We start from the raw sequence: 13587 nt of genomic DNA, 5'->3' as shown, positions 1-13587 counted from the left end.
ACTCGGCCTAGATTTCATCAAGGTTATCATTCTGACCAATATTCATGAAGAATAATTGAAAAATACAGCCTCTATCGCATACACAAGGTTTTTCTTTGATTTGACCTAGTGACCTAGTTTTTGACCCGAGATGACCCATTTTCGAACTCGGCCTAGATTTCATCAAGGCAATCATTCTGACCAATACTCATGAAGATCAGTTGAAAAATACAGCCTCTATCGCATACACAAGGTTTTTCCTTAATTTGACCTAGTGACCTAGTTTTTGACCCCAGATGACCCATTTTCGAACTCGGCCTAGATTTCATCAAGGTTATCATTCTGACCAATATTCATGAAGATTAATTGAAAAATACAGCCTCTATCGCATACACAAGGTTTTTCTTTGATTTGACCTAGTGACCTAGTTTTTGACCCGAGATGACCCATTTTCAAACTCGGCCTAGATTTCATCAAGGTTATCATTCTGACCAATATTCATGAAGATTAATTGAAAAATACAGCCTCTATCGCATACACAAGCTAAATGTTGACAGACGACGGACGACAGACGACGGACGACAGACGCCGGACATCGAGCGATCAGAAAAACTCACCTGAGCATTGCTCAGGTGAGCTAAAAAAATCTATGTTTCGAACTTTCCAAAGAATTTGCCGATTTGGAATCGGTCTTGTAACTGGTATCAATACATTATTTAACTAAACAAGAGGGCCAAGATGGCCCTAGGTCGCTCACCTAAGAAACACACCATAACAGTGTAAAACATGTTTGACCTTGTGACTTCATGGAAATAAATATTCTGACCAATTTTCATTAAGATTGAACCAAAAAATTGGTCTCTTGTGATAAAACAAGCATTTTCTTAGATATGACCTAGTTTTTGACCCTAGATAACCCATGTTCAAACTCGACCTAGATTTTATCAAGGCAATCATTCTGACCAAAATTCATGAAGATCAATTGAAAAATACAGCCTCTATCACATACACAAGTTTTTTCTTTGATTTGACCAAGTGACCTGTTTTTGACCTCAGATGACCCATATTCAAATTCGACCTAGACTTCATTAAGGCAATCATCCTGACCAAATTTCATAAAAATCAATTGAAAAAAACAGTCTCTATCGCATACACAAGATTTTTCTTTAATTTGACCTAGTGACCTAGTTTTTGACCTCAGATAACCCATATTCAAACTCGACCTAGATTTCATCAAGGCAATCACTCTGCCCAAATTTCATGAAGATCAATTGAAAAATACATCCTCTATTGCATACACAATGTTTTTCTTCGATTTGACCTAATGACCTAGTTTTTGACCCCAGATGACCTATTTTCGAACTCGGCCTAGATTTTATCAAGGTAATCATTCTGGCTAAATATCATGAAGATCAGTTGAAAAATACAGCCTCTACTGCATACACAAGGTTTTTCTTTGATTTGACCTAGTGACCTAGTTTTTGACCCCATATGACCCATTTTCGAACTTGGTCTAAATTTCATCAAGGTAATCATTATGACCAAAACTCATGAAGATCAATTGAAAAATACAGCCTCTATCGCATACACAAGGTTTTTCCTTGATTTGACCTAGTGACCTAGTTTTTGACCCCAGATGACCCATTTTCGAACTCGGCCTAGATTTCATCAAGGTAATCATTCTGACCAATATTCATGAAGATCAATTGAAAAATACAGCCTCTATCGCATACACAAGGTTTTTCTTTGATTTGACCTAGTGACCTAGTTTTTGACCCGAGATGACCCATTTTCGAACTCGGCCTAGATTTTATCAAGGTTATCATTCTGACCAATATTCATGAAGAATAATTGAAAAATACAGCCTCTATCGCATACACAAGGTTTTTCTTTGATTTGACCTAGTGACCTAGTTTTTGACCCGAGATGACCCATTTTCGAACTCAGCCTAGATTTCATCAAGGTTATCATTCTGACCAATACTCATGAAGATTAATTGAAAAATACCGCCTCTATCGCATACACAAGGTTTTTCTTTGATTTGACCTAGTGACCTAGTTTTTGACCCGAGATGACCCATTTTCGAACTTGGCCTAGATTTCATCAAGGCAATCATTCTGACCAACATTCATGAAGATCAATTGAAAAATACAGCCTCTATCGCATACACAAGGTTTTTCCTTGATTTGACCTAGTGACCTAGTTTTTGACCCGAGATGACCCATTTTCGAACTCGGCCTAGATTTCATCAAGGTTATTATTCTGACCAAAATTCATGAAGATTAATTGAAAAATACAGCCTCTATCGCATACACAAGGTTTTTCTTTGATTTGACCTAGTGACCTAGTTTTTGACCCGAGATGACCCATTTTCGAACTCGGCCTAGATTTCATCAAGGTTATCATTCTGACCAATATTCATGAAGATTAATTGAAAAATACAGCCTCTATCGCATACACAAGCTAAATGTTGACAGACGACAGACGACAGACGACAGACGACAGACGACGGACGACAGACGCCGGACATCGAGCGATCAGAAAAACTCACCTGAGCATTGCTCAGGTGAGCTAACAAGGAAGTAGGTCAGCAGGTCAAGGTCATAGTCAAGTGACATCATATTACTTGGGGTCATCAAGTAATTTTAATTAAACAGTCTTGGAAATAGGATCAGATAACTTTTAAGTATTTTTTCTTATATAACTCATATAATAACTAAGTGACCCCGGGGCGGGGCCTCTTTTAACCCCAGGGGCATAATTTGAACAATTTAGATAGAGGACTTCTAGGCAATGCATCATACCAAATATCAAAAGCCTAGGTCTTGTGGTTTTAGACAAGAAGATGTTTAAAGTCTTTTCCTGTATAAGTCTATATAATACTTGGGACCCCCAGGGCAGGGCCTCTTTACACCCCGGGGTGCAATTTGAAAAATTTTGGTTAAGGACCATAAGACAATGCTACAAACCAAATATCAAGGCATAAGTCTTGTGGTTTCAGACAAGAAGATTTTTAAACTTTTTTTTCCAGTATAAGACTATGTTAAACTTGGGACCCCCAGGGCGGGACCATATTTGATCCTAGGGGGACAATTTAAATAATCTTGGTAGAGGACCACTAGATGATGCTACATACCAAATATCAAAGCCCTAGGCCGTGTGGTTTTGTACAGGAAGATTTTCAAAATTTTCCCTATATAAGTCTATATAAATCATGTGACCAACGGGGCTGGGCCATATTTGACCCTATGGGGATAATTTGAAAAATCTTGGTAGAAGACCACTAGATGATGCTACACACCAGATATCAAAGCCCTAGGCCCTGTGGTTTTGGACAAGAAGAGTTTTAAAGTTTTTTCCTTTCGGTTGCCATGGCAACCAGAGTTCTGCATGGAATTAAATTCTTTGAACAATTTTGAAATGGGACCACTCAAGGATCATTCTTGTGAAGTTTGGTGTAATTCTGTCCAGCGGTTTTCAAGAAGAAGATTTTTATAGAAAATGTTGACGGACACACAACGTACGACACACGACGGACGACGAGCGGTCACAAAAGCTCACCATGAGCCTTTGGATCAAGTGAGCTAATAACAGGCCAACATTACCACCTCTATGTTTAAAGTTCTTATTGCAGAACGATTCTCAATGTGCGTCATATCTCTGTTGGATAAAAAAGACATTAGTGATGGAACCTACACAGAAGAATTATTTCACTAATAACAGCTTCTTCCTTTATGATTTGTTGAGAGCATAATGACTACTTCAGGTTGTTTGTAAACACGCATATATAATAACGTCGATACCCCCTCGTTTTATTATTTGAAATGAAAGCCCTTCATCGAAGCATATATCCTTTGGCGGTCTTGTACTTCATTGACTCATTTAATACATATTTTTGATTTATGTGATCTTAAACAGTGTTAAGAATTAAAGGTTAGCAATTTCGAAGATTTTTTTTTTGGGGTGGGAGGGGGTGTGGGTGGGAATGTAACTACAAGTAAAGATAAAAGAGAGTCGCCCATATATATTGCAGCTGGTCTCGTGTAGTCTGTGCCGTATGTAGAAGAGACGCTAAATGTACAGCTTGATGCTCTTTATAGTGTTCTCATATTATAGTTCATATCAATGAAGAGTTCTGATATATAATAAACGTTGCAACTTTATTTAAAAGATTTGATATTCTTTTGTAGGCATGACCATTCCAACAATATTCTTGGATTTCTCACCTGAATGCTTGTTTTCCACTATTGCATATTACATTACAATGGACCAAATTCCATCGAACTACATGTCTTCTTTCGGCCGATCTAGTTATACCTATATAAAGCTAGAGGGACAGAGAAGAAGTTCATGGAAGACCTGCTAAGAATTTAAGCTTTGTGTGGGAGTTCTTCTATAGTTATAACATGCCAAAACAACTTCTCGTTCACTGATGAATATCTGTTACTGACCTTTACTTCAAAGCAGATAACGTCAGGAAAGTCACATGTATGACGCAGGAAGTAAATGTCACTTGTCCAAGACAGCAGCCTCTCCTTAAAGTAAATAGATCATAATTAATAAACTGATCTTGAGTTCTCATGTTAAACCATCTAGAGGATAATAAGGGTAATTTCCTGTTTCTTTGTTTCTCTCTTGAAACCCATTTCCTTATTCTTGATGCAAAAGTGTTTATTTCCTTAATTGTTAGTAAGTAACACAAGAAATATCTTTTAACTAGAATGTGTCTGTCACAGGGTGTGTCCCCACTGGTACATTTGTCACAAATAAGGGGCAATAATTCAAATGTTTGCAGTCTCAAGGGGGTATAGCCTCAACAAACATTTTATGAAAAGGATTCATTATTCTAGAAAAAAAACAAGGAAGAATATCCAACAGGGAAAGCCACGTTCAAAAAACGCTAGGCCATATACTTTTAGAGCTATGAGGTTCACAAACACAAACTGCACTATTTTTGGCTATTTCAAGGACCATAACTCTGTAATAAGCGCGAAGATTCTCAAGAATAATGCCAAGTGTGCAAGGTCACATCATCATAAAGACTCAAGATTCATGAATTTACATCAAATACTTTTTGAGCTAGGCACATTATAAGGTGAAAATGTGCATTTTTTGACTATTTCAGGGGCCATAACTTTAAAAATAGGGGCTGGAGCCAGCCAAAAAATAAGAGGTGCACAAGTTCGTATCATGATAAAGACTCATGCAAGTTTATATTTATATCGTATACTTTTTGAGCAAGAGGCGTCACAAGGTGAAAATGTGCATTTTTGACTATTACAGGGGCAATAACTCTGGAAAAAGGAAGTGCGTAAGTTCATATCATGTTAAAGACTCATGCAAGGTTTAATCAATTTATATGAAATACTTTTTGAGTTAGGCGTGTCACAAGGTGAAAATGTGCATTTTTGACTATTTCAGGGTTCATAACTCTGGAAATAGAGGTTAGAGCCAGATGAAATAGGAGGTGCGCAAGTTCATATCATGATAAAGACACATGCAAGGTTTCATCAGTTTATATCAAATACTTTTTGAGCTAGGCGCGTCAAGAACTTCGGGCGAACGGACGCACGGATGCACGCACACATGCACGGACAAGACCACATCTATATGCCCCCATCACTCACGGGGGTGAGGGGCACAAAAAGATGGTCGGCGAATTGTAATAAGACAAGAAGTTTATGAGGTTTTCATATCATTTGTGTTACTCTATCATCTATCTAACATTTTGCAAAAAGCAAAACTAAACACGACACTTTAATAATTTAAATGGTTCTTTTTTAATTTTTCACAAAGGTTTTGTAGGGTGCAATTTTGTTTCGTTTTTTCTACGACGAATAATTACAGCAGTGGTCTGGGCGCCACTTCTCAACCTATAAGATTTTAATCGAACGGCTAATCACACCCTTATTCATGTGATACACAGACTGTATTAATTGATATATGTTATTATTTCAATAGGTTTTTATTATAGTTATTTAACTTACTTATCGTTTTTAGATATATCAATATTCTTGCTAAATATACTGAGCGAAACGTAGCTTTAAAACTGCAAACAGCGTAAACGCTTTGTCTGATATTTCACTCAGCGCTGCCTATTCAGCAGAGTGGAAAAGTTAGGCACTCTCGTCCAATCAGGCAGTGTGTTGCATAAATCTTTCATTTTGATAAATTATCTATAATACGTTATCAAGTAATCTGATTTTCAAACTTAAGTCACGTGGCATAGTTCAAGAATTCGTTTTAAGACGGCGTTCGGCGAAACATTATACGCGACCTCAGCAGAGGTAAACATGCAGTATCGTGATCAGTGTCCGTAAACGAGGTAAATACATGCACATGAATAGGACCTTTTGTAGCTTGTTTACCTTTAATGTAAAAATTTCAAAATCATACTAATTCATCTACGAAAATAGTCGTTTATTTTGTTGTCGCGTCAGAAGTTGCTTTTTTCTATTCAACTTCATGAGGTGTTCTTTATAAATTATAAATGATTAAATACATTTGTATTCACCTAACATTTCGGAAATTAATAAAGGATGAAACGAGAACGAAATATACCAAAATAAAACAAGACGTACTGATCTGAAAACTGTACATTTGCACCGAAAATACAGTCATATTTAACTGTCTGTCATAAATTTTAAGATTCTTAAGATGTGATTTCAGTATTATTTATCTTAGTTTTTTTTCTTCCTTCTAAATAGGGGCCTTTAACAGGTCCCTTTCCGTTAGAAAATTTCTTAAGTCACGCAGTTTTCAACAAAAAACTGACTTTACATCAGTTTTTTTATTCCCCTTTGCCCAAATACCGAGCTATTTTTCCCAAATCACAGGCCTGGGTCCCTTCCCCTCTTGGTAAAAAAACCCTGAGTAATCTATTCATTTTACCTGTTTAAAAATAGAGGATATTCAAGTGTTTTTGTGGGGTTTTTTTTCGTGAATATGGTTTTACAATTTTATCGATTGGTAATAAAATGAAATATTTCATCAGTGGCGTATTAAACACGATTTACATATGAGCCGGCCATGAGAAAACCAACATAGTGGGTTTGCGACCAGCATGGATCCAGACCAGCCTGCGCATCCGCGCAGTCTGGTCAGGATCCATGCTGTTCGCTAACAGTTTCTCCAATTCCAGTAGGCTTTAAAAGCGACAGCATGGAGCCTGACCAGACTGCGCGGATGCGCAGGCTGGTCTGGATCCATGCTGGTCGCAAACCCACTATGTTGGTTTTCTCATGGCACGGCTCATATGATTTTTTTTTTCATATTAAAAAATGGAACTTAAAACCTTACTCAAGACAGAATTTTCAATTTTCTGTTTATTACAGACACACATAAATAAAGCACGACCATACATTATTGTCCAGCCGGAATTTATTTTTTTTTCTTCGGAATGAACGAAAATAAAGCATTATCTTTATAGTATCAACGAATATATTAAACCTAAACTTTAGTTGTAGGAGTTGCGTACTAGCAGTTCCCGGTAATTTCGACATATTGTTGGATGTTTTATATGGTGTCTCAAGTCGGAAGTGAAACGGTCCCTTTAGCGGAATTTAAACATACCGGGCACAATCATGTGACAATGTACTAAAGGCAGGTTGTAGACATTGTGAATTTTGACTTCGTTATCCGTCTGTATTTTTCTCTTCAAATGATACCGAAATTGCCCAAGAATACAAAACCAGTGAAAAGAATAGAAGATACCACTTACTCGGTTATCGTCATATGAGCCGTGCCATGAGAAAATCAACATAGTGGGTTTGCGACCAGCACGGATCCAGACCAGCGCAGTCTGGTCAGGATCCATGCTGTTCGCTTTCAAAGCCTAATGGAATTAGAGAAACTAATAGCGAACAGCATGGATCCTGACCAGACTGCGCGGATGCGCAGGCTGGTCTAGATCCATGCTGGTCGCAAAGCCACTATGTTGGTTTTCCCATGGCGCGGCTCATATGTAAGTGACCGCCATCAAGTGGTCTGTGCGGATGATAAGTTACTAGCGCAAATGCTGATAAAATATTGTGAACGTTATACGTTTGGGGTCAAAACTGGGTCCAAATAATTAAATTCAATACAGAAAAGGATTCAAACATTTTTCTTGGACAATTTGTGGACAAAAATAATTAGGAAAGTAAATGTCATAACTCCGAGAAATGGATTCCAAATTCTCTATAAGAAGCTTCAATGGCCTATACCGTACGACTATAGTAACGCTAAATAACGACCATAAAATGAATGAAAATTGATCTTCAGAGAAAAGGAGGAAACAAGAAGTTTTCCTTCCTTGGTCTTTCAGCGCTGTGCATGCACAGAATGATATATCACGCAACTCAGGTCGAACAATAGTGATTATAACATAAGTTGAACGCCTAATGCCACACTGGTTACAGCCCGATTGTCGGAATGCACACCACTCGGAAAATGCGATATTGAAGAATAAACTGACCCTTAACCGAAGTTGAAGAATTAACTATTCATCTTGCTTAAAGTTGCTTTCGAGCCATCGGACTAGCTATCCTACAACGGATTGGAATTCAGACGGACGACTAAGAGGATCTACAGTTAATGATTTGGCATTCGGACCAGTTAGCGTCGCCAACCATAACGTGTGCGAACGGCGCTTTCAGCATATTTGCTGAAGGCTGTGGAATGATCTTCCAAACAAAAGTAGACATGTCAATACATAGTCCTTTAACGTGTGTAGAAAAAAACTGCAAACTGACAGACTAATCTTGAATCTTTTGGTTTATACTTTAATTCGTTAGTTTGGTTGCATTGTGGTTTTTCTTACTTGAAATTGTGTCATTAAATATATAACGCAGGTTTTTGTATTGTTTGAATAACTTCTGTAAAGCATTCTTGAGCATAAATGGAAAATGGATTTATTGCGCCTTAAGCGAATGCTCTGTCTCCTTTTGAATGAATTACGTTTGTTTTCATCATTCTAACAATAAAGTTGCTAGTGTTTTTGAATATAATATTATCTTTACTTGACAAAACAATTTTTAATTTGCAAGATTTGCGGAGAGATGTATATATTTTAGTGTGATATAGGGAGTGATGATTCATGTGCAATGTAATGAGCCGCCGCATATAATGCATCCCTACAAATCATTATATTTTTCGAAACTTTAATCTCTCCAGATAGATAGCTCTATATGAAACACATTATCTTCAGTGCAAGATGTTTTCTTCAAGTTTAGAAAATCCTAATCAAATCTAGATAAATTTAACATGTACAGAGAGATACATTCCTAAAACATTTATTAAAGCTGTAGTTCTCATGTAGAATCTATACTGTGTTTAACATTACATGTATTATGTAGGATTTAAAACCTGATGCTAAAGTAGTTTCAATACACATTTAACGTGTTAAATATATTTTAGTTAAACTATATATCGTAAGTGTTCATAATTTCAAAAATGTGAAAATTAAGTCTGGTACAGCTTTAATAGGATCCTTTTGATGTTACATTACTTTGCGTTGTGTATGTGCGTGATTGAATACATGATTTGGTTAACACATTTCTGTTTCTTCTCATTGATTATAAATCATTAAATGCATATAAATGTAAATGTACATGCGAAACAAGCAATAATTATTGTTAATTCACAGCATAAGTAGACTATATATAGTAACACACATTAAACCTAAATTACAGCGAAAATTGTAAATAAAACTTCACTTACGATATACACATAATCACTGTACACATTTGATATGTTACGTATTATGCACTGTGTTAGACTATGATGATGCCTAGATTCTAGCTGAATTTACACGGCACTGAAACTAAGCACGTTTGTTGCACATAGATACGATAGCATTTAGAAAATTGTTTTATCAGATTACATCCGTCGCTATGTTAAAACCAAATATATTATCTGATTGGGAAACCTATGCGTAAGAAGTTATATTTAGCACCGTAAATCCCCGAGTGATACTAAATTTAATTTATATTGGAAAATCCTATCGGGTTTAGAATAAAACCTCGTCAGTGGGAGAATTTGGAGTTCCCCCTGGGCATTTCGTGGGCCGCGATTATGACACGTAAGTGTATATACATACGCATACTTATTGTGTAATTTACTGTAAATTACAGGAGTAGGGTGCGTGGATGGGAGGCTTCAATTTTCGTGACTGAATTTACTTAACAATATTCAGGCTAAAATGCTGGCCTTGTCAGATTTATAAATCGAATCTTGTTATTCCCCGACGAAATGCGAAGAAGATATGGTAACGGTCTCCGTCTGTCCATTTGTACGTCCGTAACATTTTTTGTGTGTCCGAACTGAGCATTAGCCTAAACTCCAAAACTATTGAAAGAATCGTATTTAAAATTCACAAAATAACAAAGGCCACTCACAGAAAGTGCAGTGTACAAGAAACGTTACTTTACGCCCAAAGTCGTTAATGACGAACAATGAGTGTTCCTTACCGTGGTCGTTTAAACATAGGCATCAGGGGCAAACTAAATATACTAGAATTTCAATAAATACATGTTCATACTTGTAACCTAATATCAATTGGATTTATCTGATCCATAATCCAAAAAAATCACTAACGACAGTTTAAAATGATACATACGTTACTGACGCCATGTGCAAGTTTTACTTAAAAATTAACAACGCTCGATCTCTTTTAGAGATAATGACGGATTTTTTAGTAAATGCAAAAAAAACATATTCCCTTATTACTAATAACTGCTTCATAATGTGTATGTTGGTGTTATTACTATTCCTAAACAATAAAACAGATATGACGCCGATGATGGGATACTTACGTTATGCATCTATTCTACAGGAATATATAAGCTTGACGTATGAAAAATAGCGTTTTATGTGCTTTTTAAGGTTATTTCTAGTCTCATTACAACTACAGGCTGTAATATTTGATACAAGATATACTTAATAGTGATATATGTTTCACTTAAATTTTCCTTATGTAAAGATTCCACTTTCCATGATACAAACGTTACCTTTATTCTAAGACATTAAAAATCACAGCAATTCATGTTGAACTAAGTGTAGTTTTTTTCATGCCAAAACAGTGCATGCATTTTCAATAAATCTATTATAAAGCAGAGGTCCTTCTTAATTCAAGTGGCTTTAGAAATGGCAAAATGATACAAGCGTGATCGATACAAACGTGACCAGCCTAATTTAAAATAACATAAGCAGGAAAGTGTCACTCAGTTTTAATTGATAATGTCATCACTTTGTATCGTCTACGTCATAAGATGCAGATTTCACACATGTTAAGTCGCACATTCGTCCTTGAAGACGTGTTGTCTTTTTCTGAAAATGTCCAACGGGCTCCCCTGATAACGTACGGTATAAATAGTAAGTAAATTTGATATATCTTAAAGTAAAACCAGTTTGTGATTACATGACAATTATATTGTTTGTTTGAATTTAATTTGTGTTGTCATACATACTGAGTACGCCATAAACACTGTACAAACTATGGATACATACGTTACGTATGGTAACGTAAGTATCTTAGATACTTGATATTTTATTGACTCTCCATTTTATACAACATAAGGCTTCTTTTATTTTTCTTTAAGTGAAGGTTCCAAGATAAAACACTCGGGTGTTTAAATTTGCTGAAAAGTTTTGTTTTTAACACTATTTTTGTTCAAAACATGTCATGCAAATTCTATTTTTAAAATATGATAAAACATGCGTTGATATTTATTTCTTATTATAAGGTTTCGTTTACAAAATTGGTCGTATGTCATTGAATCTTTATTATAAAGATACATATTTGACATTTTATTAAAAACAAAATGAATGGAAACAGCATACCCGTGGCACAATATAGGACAGTGATCGGTAACGTATGTATCAATACATTCGTTATTGGTGTATGTGTGCGTATATCAGTAATAAATACTCGTATATCAGTAATAATTACTCATTGTTGACTTGTGGTGGGTTGCACATCAGGTAAATATGGGCTGAAGTTCAAAAGAAGTATCGTAAACGTGAGAAAGCTAAAGGCAGTGCGCTCCTTGAAAAGGAGAGTATCAGACAGTGAAAATATTACCTCCCTGCTAAATCCTTGGACAAACAATGAAGGGAGGAGAGAAAATAAGAAAAAACAAACAAATAAACAGACTGTCCAGATTCCGAAAGAAACCCATTCCTTTTTACAAGGAATGTATAATGTCATAATATGACATTATACATTCCTTGTGAAAATGTACCAGGTTTCTTTCGTAGTCTGGACATTTTGTCTGTTTATTTGTTTGATGAATAGGCTTTGGTTGTTCCAGCACGGGCCTTTAACCGAAATGATAATGTCTGTAGTGCTGACTTAGAATGTACGCCACTCTTAATTATTAACTTACTTCTGATTAGTTTTGTTTTTTTTCGTTTTCTGTTAAAATTGATACCTCAAAACGAATCTCTGCCGTAAAAATAAAACAGCTACCTTTAATTACTGTTAAGGTAAAAATATTCCAGTAAAAGGGCATTAACTTTTGTCCCAAGCACGATACACCTTTAAATCATTTTTCAAGAATGTAAATAGATTTTAAAAAAGTCTTTACAGTAAATACAGACTTAAGGAAACTGTTCATTATGAAAGAAATTTTATATGTAGAACTTTCGGATTGTGGTGATGCTTGGTGCATGAATGCAGTGGTGCTCAACTTAAATAAAATCATCTGTTCTTTATTTTTGGAAAATATTTCGGACACGGTGACTTGTGGTTGCATTTATTTTTTGAATATTTGAATAAGCATTGTTTGGCGTGCATATCATTATATACAGCTTGGTTGTGTGACTCATGGATACAGCGACAAAAGCACTTGCTATAAGGACTGCCACCTTACAAATATACAAGAGGACGAGATAATCAAAGCCGGCTTTGAAAATACGAATCATTAATTTGACAGTCGTAAGAAATAATTAATAAATATTTGTTCTTTTGATTTACAATGAACGGCCTTAATTTGATGGCAATATTGAACACGATATTTGGTGCCCGCAAATGAATTGATTCGTTATACTTAAGTTGGGATACATACGTTACCATCAGCATATTTCTAATCAGATGGTAAACCAAGACTTTATTGTCATATTGTGCATAATATTATGCTGATTATATGTCAACGGTTTCATTACAAAAGTATAACCACAACAGAAACATTTGTTGTCAAGAAGTATTCTGGTAAAGTTGTATGTTTTATGATTTGACAAGTTTAATACGCGTTATGGTAGATTTTCATAAATGTTTCCAAGAAAAGCTTTATTAAATTAACTTAAATTCGTGTTATCAGACACATAATGTTGGTAAATAACAATCATATTTGCCACATAATACATCTAACTTGAATGTATTTTTCTCTTATACCCATGTCATTCAATCTAATGATACTTACGTTACTTTTAGTGTATCTTAACTTACAAGCAGGACGCATAAAATATTCAAATTGCTCTAACAAATGTATATGCTTATGGTATCGTAAGAGTGTATCTGTGATTTTATAAGCCAATTATGTTTGCAATTTACCTTTTGTTAATGTATTTAGATATGTTTTGTAACAGTTAAATGTTCGTTCAATACAATTTACTAGCGAACTTGCGAGG

The 13587-nt window shown here is 35.5% G+C and overlaps 1 protein-coding gene across 1 annotated transcript in view; it reads right to left on the bottom strand.

Moving 5' to 3' along the window:
- The window catches only part of LOC123563259 (uncharacterized), a 49468-nt gene extending 39631 nt beyond the window's left edge, over nt 1-9837 (bottom strand). The window contains exons 1-2 of the mRNA XM_045355959.2: nt 9679-9837; nt 4431-4514 (exon numbers count right to left, since the gene is read on the bottom strand). The gene's annotated coding sequence lies outside the window, so the exon portion shown is untranslated. The remainder of the gene's footprint in view (nt 1-4430; nt 4515-9678) is intronic.
- Nucleotides 9838-13587: the final 3750 nt, after the last annotated feature.

Source organism: Mercenaria mercenaria, chromosome 2 (genome assembly GCF_021730395.1).
Source record: "Mercenaria mercenaria strain notata chromosome 2, MADL_Memer_1, whole genome shotgun sequence".
Lineage (NCBI taxonomy): Eukaryota > Metazoa > Mollusca > Bivalvia > Venerida > Veneridae > Mercenaria > Mercenaria mercenaria.
Note: the sequence above shows the minus strand (reverse complement) of the source record. Positions and strands in the feature narration are given on the sequence as shown.